Source organism: Mustela nivalis (genome assembly GCF_964662115.1).
Source record: "Mustela nivalis genome assembly, chromosome: 19".
NCBI classification, from domain to species: Eukaryota; Metazoa; Chordata; class Mammalia; order Carnivora; family Mustelidae; genus Mustela; species Mustela nivalis.
The window spans coordinates 14,704,456-14,710,611 of record NC_139038.1 but is presented as its reverse complement, the minus strand read 5'-3'; the positions used below and the strand labels follow the sequence as shown (position 1 = coordinate 14,710,611).

At 61.3% G+C, this 6,156-nt stretch overlaps 1 protein-coding gene across 2 annotated transcripts in view; it reads left to right on the top strand.

Moving 5' to 3' along the window:
- The first annotated feature begins 2,730 nt into the window (after positions 1–2,730).
- CALN1 (calneuron 1) overlaps positions 2,731–6,156 on the top strand; it is a 477,468-nt gene continuing 474,042 nt past the window's right edge. The window contains exon 1 of one of the 2 annotated variants that reach the window (XM_082714433.1): positions 2,731–2,967. The gene's annotated coding sequence lies outside the window, so the exon portion shown is untranslated. The remainder of the gene's footprint in view (positions 2,968–6,156) is intronic. The other variant, XM_082714437.1, reaches the window with a different exon arrangement.

Genomic DNA, 6,156 nt, shown 5'->3' with positions numbered 1-6,156 from the left:
GACCACTGAGGGTCACGGCCCAGCAGCCAACCCAGTGGGGTTAAGACTCATCCCCTCTGCGGTTTGCTCCTACCTGGCCTCCCCAGCTTCTTGGGGTCCTGCTTCGGCTGAACCGACAAGAAGGCCAGTGGGCAGGGGTGCCTGGGGAGAGTGGTCTGGAGAACTCGGCCCCAGCATCGCAGGGGGTCCTGGGCAGCGGGGGCAGAGCTGAGTGCCCGCAGGGACGAGCCGGAACCAGGAAAGCAGATCTGTCCACAGGCCGATTCACAGGCTCCCCCAGATCACTCCTGCCATCTGCAGAGATCGGGCCTCCGGGGCTGTGTTCTGATAAGCTTATGGTGCCCAAGTCTGATAAAGCGGAGCTCCTGCTGGGGGCACCAGGAGCAGGGACGTTCCGTCCGTCACTCACGGAGAAGAGGCCGTCATTGGGGCCAAAAGGGTGCCCATGGCAGAGCTGAGATAGGACGGAGGGAGACCCTGCGTCTCTCTGGGTCCTCGTCTCTTCAGTTTGGACTTGCAGAGGTCAGGGTCATCCTGAGGGTACGTCCTGGTGGTGGAGGCCACAGGCGACCTTTCCTGTCTTCCTCCATTGGGGGCCTCCCCACGGGGCCGAGTGAGCCATTGCCTCTGCCGGGGGACGCAGCTTCCTGTTCAATCTCGGGGCTCACGGGTCTGTGTTCTGAGGAGCCGTGGGGAAGGTTGAGGAGAGCTTCGCACTGTGGCGCTCGGGGCGTGGCGTCCCACGGGGTCCCGTAAGGCCATCACGGTGGCTGCTGTGGTTTCGCGGGGACAGTCCTCGGACGGCTCCCAGAAACGGGTGTCGGGGCCGCAGTCCCTCCCGCATGGGAGCGTTCTCTTTACGGTCGGCCTCCAAACGGGGGGCTCGGCTTTGTTCCTGAAAACCGGACAGAGACCCCGAGGGTCTGAGGGGCCGGCTGGGAAGAACAGGACTTGAACTTTCCCTCCCCCTCAGACGTGTCCGTGTCCAGGGGTCCTTCTCGGCCCTCTCTAGGCCCCGCAGACCCTCCTCGGAGACGCCCGTGCGGGGCCGGGGCTGTGGGAACATTCTCGGTTCCAGGCTCCATCTCCCGGCCCTGGCCCCGGCCCTGGCCCCGCGCTGACCAGTCCCCTCGGCTGCCGTCTTTGAAAGGCGAGCGGAGAGGCCATGGGCGAGGCTCCCCGGACGACGGGGACAGGCAGTCACACTGAACGGGTGTCGAAGGGGTGACCGCAGGTTCTCTGGGGACAGTTTTTATCGGCGGTGCGCAGGAGGCTTCGGGCACCTTGCGGTGGACGGAGCGAGCCGGCCAGGGGTGAGGAGGGCAGGGAGAGAGTTCGGCGGAGAGAGACCCTCCACTCGGTGGATTCGGCCGCTGGCTCAGCAGGAACCGGACGCGGCTCTGCTCTCTGACCTGCTCCGGGCCACTGCGTGCCTCTCGCTCCCGGGGCAGAGTCCGGACCAGGGTGGGCGGACCTGACCCCTGCAGCCCTCGCTGCTGCCGAGGCCCCGGGAGACGGTGCTGCGCAGCGACTCTGCAGACTTGCCGGTGCGCGCCTCTGCAGGGAGCCGTCCCGTCCGCCGGGCTGTGGTCAAGCTTGCGGTTTGGGTAACGGCACGTGTTTCCTCAAAGTGCCGCGTCCCCCTCCTCGCGGGCCGGCTCCGGGAAGGGCTTGGCTGGCTTCGGCACCGACATTTTACAAATGAGAAAACGCAGGCTGAGGAGGGGAGGAGGTCCCACGGGTGTTCGCAGCAGAGCCGGAAGGAATCTGAGGTCCCCCCCATCCCCAAGCCTGTTCCGTCTGGGACACCCCCTTGTCACTCACTCCAAGGCAGAGCCCCGAGTCTGGGGAGCCCCCGCAGCTGGGTTCCCTTTGCGCGCCTCCTGGAGAGAGACGGTGTTGAGCAGCGTCCGGGGACAACCGCATCGGCATCAGCGAGAGTCAGGGGTCCGGGATGAGGATGAGACCCTGAGGTGTCGCCCGAGGCGAGGCTTCTCAGGCAGCCTGGCAGGAGGGCAGAGAAAGAGGCTGTGGGGACGGAGGTTCCCTAGGGGTGATGGTCCTGAATTGAGGCTCTTCCTGACTCAATCTCCCCTCTGGGAAAGGCAGCCAAGGAGGCTGGCCGCTGTCCACGAGGGTTTGCTCTTCCCCTTCCCCCCCACCGCCTTTCTCCAGTCTTTCTCCTGGCCATGCTCTGGAGCAACAGTCACAACTCTCTCTCTTGGTGTGTCTACCTGTAAAACGCAGGTGTGTGGTCAGGGAACTGGCTGGCTGCGGGCCATTGCCTTTGCGGTCTGGGTATCCGGAAAGGGTGTGTGTGTGTGTGTGTGCCGTGTGCACATGGGTGGATGTGTGTGGGGGCGGACATGCGTGTGCATGGACAGGTGTGTGTGTGTGTGTGCGTGTGCGTGTGTGTGTGCAGTTTGCAGGACGGCTGTCACTGTGCATCGCTGTCAGGAGAGGAGCACAAAGCAGAGCCCCCACTTCCCACTCTCCCCGACACTGTCCGTCCCGCCCCGGATCTGGGAGGGTTCCCCTGCTGCCAGCTGCACCCCACGAATCCAGCCTCCCTCCCTGGTCCGAGGACAGAGGGTGGGCGGTGCCGAGGTCCACAACCCTGCGGCCCGAGCCCCCCAGATCACGGGCTGTGCTGCCCCACCGTCGGCGCTGCGGTTCCTCGCCGGACCGAAAGGTCTGCAGGAAGCTGTTCCGGCCGCCCGAGCCGTGGCCGGAGCAGCAGCAGAGGCAGCAGGCAGAGCGACACCGGCACCCTCCGAATTGGGACTCTAGCCCTTTAAATCTGCTCAGTTACCAAAAACCGAAGAGGCTTCAGACCCTGTTAATTAAAGCTCGCCCTGGCCCATCGCTCTGAGGAGCTGCTGTGCTCTGCTCCCTCCCGATGCCCTAGAGATTCTCCTCAGCTCCCAGCCATGGATCCCGGAGCGGCTCCCCCGAGACCAGCAGGAGGTACGGTCCTTGTCGGCTGCTCTGGGGCTTTGGGCTGTGCATCCATCATCCCACGGACTGCCCGGCCCCCGGCCGCCCCTCTGCCCCTCTGCCTCCTCTCCAGGTTCCCAGCCTGGGTCCCCTGCAGACAAATCAAGTTTCCTTGGGGGTTTGGAGGGAGGGGAGGGGTGGGGAGGGCCGGGGTCGCTCCCTGCGCGTCAGTTTTGGTCCCGGCTTCACGGAGCTGCCCAAGTGGCCGGGAGAGCTGGGGAAGGTGTTTCTGCCAGCCTGGGCTGGTGCAGAGCCCTCTCCTCCCCGCGGGGTCCCTTCCCTAGGGGGGTCACGGAAAGGGCACAACCCTGAGTGGACTCGCTTCTCAGATCAGTGACCGGCCACCGGGCCGGCCTGCCCATGGCCCTGCGGCCGCTCCCCCGTGACCTCGGAAAACTCGTTCCGTCCAACTTTCTTTCTGTCAAAGTGTCCCGCGTGGCACCTGCCCCCCGGCCGCCCCTTCCCTACCCTCACGCCGCCAGACGCGAAACGCCGGCTGTGGGACTTCAGGCGTGGGTCCCCCCTTCCCTGCGCCTTTTGAGGAAACTCACTTCCAGCCGAGCCCAAGGTTCTGTGGCAAAGAGTTGTTTTTGTTCAGGAGCCGGCTGGAGGCTGGCGGAGAGGGGGAGGAGATTTATCCCCTTCCACGCCGCACTTTGTAAATTGTACTCGGGCCGAGGAACATCTATCTGCAAATCCTTCATTGATTTGTTCTCGCCTCCACATCTTCCTTCTGGGTGAGATGCTCGTCTTGAGTCATACCCGAAGGAGAGGTTTCCTCTCAGTCAGCTTGACACGCCTTCACAGATGTCCCTGAGAGCCAGGCCTGGCAGAGGGAGCCATTTTCACTGTCCTGAGCTAGAGTCCCCGGAGCAGGAGTTCATGGGTGCTGATGGGGGGGGGGCACCCCCACCAAGGAAAGTAGCTTAGGACAGAAAAAGCACTTTTATTGATTTTTTTTCCCCCCAGGGGCTTTAAGACCTCCCAGATGATTAACACCACTTCTCCAGTCGAGAAGGATCTGAGCCAAAACACAGCTCGTGGGACTGGGATTTCCCCCTGAGTTTTTGCCCGCAGGGTCCTAAACTGTTCCTATGAACAGTAGCTCTGGTGGGTGTAGCAAAGCCCTTTCCAACTCTCCGGAAAAGGATGGGAACTTTCTCTGAGTGCCTGTCGGGGAAGTCGGGGTACCTGCCTCGCAGACGCTGTGGGTGCAGAGTGATTCCTGTTCTCAGAGCGGTAGAGCCCTCAGCCCCGGCAGAAAAGCCCTGGTTGGGAGGCACTGTTCAAACCCTATGAACAAAGCCCTCAGCGGCGTTCCTGATCGCTGCCCCCAGCAGTGGATCTGGGTCATGGTCTGAGGCTTCTGAGGGAGGCGCAAACAGAAGCCCACCCCGGAGGCAGGGTGGTGGGGGCGCCGCGCAGGGTGAGAAGGGGGCCCGCGGGAGGTGCCCGGGCAGGTGTGGCGCCCGCGTCCAGGCTGTGCTTTCTGGCTGGGGCGTGGACGGCGCCACCGAGGCTCCGGCTGTCGCCTGGAGCTGGGATGTGAGCAGGACGGTGGCTGCTTTCGTGAGCTGACAGAGTGTCCCACCGGGGAGCGCCTCCCGGCCAGGGGCCCGCTTCGAGGTCTCCTCCCTCTGTCCCCTTGGGGCCCGAACACCGCGGCCCTTCTGCCCCCCCGGGCACCTTGCTTGCATCAACCCTCTTCCTTGGACACTTTCTAGAAGTCAAAGGAGCCCAGACTTTACAAAATGCCCCCTCCACGGCAGGGAGAGGCTTGGGATAGACGTCACCAACCGTGTCCTTGGACGGGCTGGGGCCTATTAACAATAAGTGACTAAGTAGACTGTTCCTTGTGTCCATTTTTCTTTTCAACTTAATGGTGTGTGTGTGTGTGTGTGTGTGTGTGTGTGTGTGTGTGTGTGGTGTTTTAATTTACTGGATGGCTGCTGGCTTTCAAAAGCTGTAAATGGCTTTGCGTAGACATGGCAACTTTGCACAGTTCTGTGGTCCCTGGATATTCTTGGAACGGCCTTAGCGGGGGTTCCCGTTACCAGGGAGGTGGAGAAGGGAGGTCACGGCCTGGAAGGGCGGCGAACCTTCACCGGCAGCTGGGCACCAGCGCACGCTGGTGTGCGGCCTGGCCGGCCGTTAAGCTTCAGTGGGTCTCACTTTCAGCCTGGGGTACCGTCGGCTTGTCAGGATTAAATGGAACAACTTCACCGAAGTCTGGGCGTGCAGCTGGTATGAAGGAAACCTTTCCTCTTGTCTTTTGATGAAGACATCTGCCTCTAATTAAGCAAAGCCTAACATGAAGGATAAAACCACTTAAATAGCTCCGGGGACCCCTTTAATGACTGCGGGGCTGTGTCTCCTCCGGGGGCAGGGACCCCTCTTCAGTGTCATTATCCTCCCCCAGTGGCACTGAAACTTCATAAAGGTTCATTGAATGAATACGTGATGGTGTGCGGGCACTTCACCTTCACCGTAAGTGATTTTTAATAACGAGGTGAAATCACTTCTCGCTCAGCCTACTTAAGACACGCGCTAAGCCAGACAGATCAAAGAGCCCGTGACTGCAATAAATTCGGACTAGACGGTATCCTTTGCAAGGAAATCTGAGTTGCAGTAAAAAATATATTGTGCCCTAGGACATGCATCAGGTGCCTGAGGCTCCAGAAGTGACCTTGAAGCCATTCTGATTGCTAAGGAGACATCAAGGTGACTTCTGCTGTCCCTCATGACGTGTGAGGCTCCGTCTTCTTCCAGCTTTGAGGAAGAGACCCTGAAGAGGGGAAGGGCTCGAGGTGGAAAGAGGCGCTCACTCTGCCACTCCGGTGTGTGACGGGAGTCAGTCCCTCTAACTGCCGGTTAACTGGCAAGCTGAGCCATGAGGACACAGCAGTACTGAGGCGAGCCATTGACGGAATGAATATGTATCAAAGATGATGGTAATAATGATTATCCCACTCCCGCCACCTCACAGAGCATGTCCTTGGCTAGGGCTGCAGGCACCCGCCTTCGACGGATGGGCGCCTCTGCTCTCAAGCATGAGGACAGACCAGCAGAGAAAGGGTGTCAGGGCAGCCTGGTACAGGCTAGAGCAGGCAAGAGCCCGGTGCCTTGTCGGGGCCCAAGGGTGGGGTCTACTCTAACTTG